Genomic DNA, 1,223 nt, shown 5'->3' with positions numbered 1-1,223 from the left:
GACTTCAAATTCAGATTTCTAGCGATCCGCCCGGGGGCCGGATTAAAAGGTCCGCCGGGCCGTATACGGCCCGCGGGCCGTAGTTTGCCCACCTCTGCTCTAGGGTGTTAGAAAAAAAGTTAACATTTAACTTATATACTGATTTTCAGGCTGTGGACCATGGGCCACTTTTCTAAAAGTGCCAACCTAGGGGCCCCTATTCACTGATTTCCAGACTTTGTTCCCAGGGGCCAATCCTCTAAAGGTTTCAGTCTGGGCCTCAGGAGCCAATCCTTTAAAGGCGCCAGTCTGGGGCCCCTATATACTGGTTCCTGGAACATGTCCCAGGGCCACATTTCTAAAGGAGCCAGTCTAGGGGCCCCTCCAAAGCTTCTCTAAGTGTATATTCTGGGGCCCAATGCACACTTCCATAAACACAGGTCCTGGGGCCCCATACAAAGTTCTCTAGGTGCTGGTCCTGGGGCCCCATGCACAGTTATATATATATATGTTTGACCTGGGGCCCTATGCACACTTGTATAGATGTCAGATCTGGGGCCCCATGCACACTTGTATAGATGTCAGATCTGGGGCCCCATGCACACTTGTATATATGTCAGATCTGGGGCCCCATGCACACTTGTATATATGTCAGATCTGGGGCCCCAAGCACACTTGTATATATGTCAGATCTGGGGCCCCAAGCACACTTGTATATATGTCAGATCTGGGGCCCCAAGCACACTTGTATATATGTCAGATCTGGGGCCCCATGCACACGTGTATATATGTCAGATCTGGGGCCCCGTGCACACTTGTGTATATGTCAGATCTGGGGCCCCATGCACACTTGTGTATATGTCAGATCTGGGGCCCCGTGCACACTTGTGTATATGTCAGATCTGGGGCCCCATGCACACTTGTATAGATGTCAGATCTGGGGCCCCATGCACACGTGTATATATGTCAGATCTGGGGCCCCATGCACACGTGTATATATGTCAGATCTGGGGCCCCGTGCACACTTGTATATATGTCAGATCTGGGGCCCCATGCACACGTGTATATATGTCAGATCTGGGGCCCCATGCACACGTGTATATATGTCAGATCTGGGGCCCCATGCACACTTGTGTATATGTCAGATCTGGGGCCCCATGCACACTTGTGTATATGTCAGATCTGGGGCCCCATGCACACTTGTATATATGTCAGATCTGGGGCCCCAAGCACACTTGTATATA

Source organism: Rana temporaria, chromosome 11 (genome assembly GCF_905171775.1).
Source record: "Rana temporaria chromosome 11, aRanTem1.1, whole genome shotgun sequence".
NCBI classification, from domain to species: Eukaryota; Metazoa; Chordata; class Amphibia; order Anura; family Ranidae; genus Rana; species Rana temporaria.
This window is presented reverse-complemented; position numbering follows the sequence as displayed.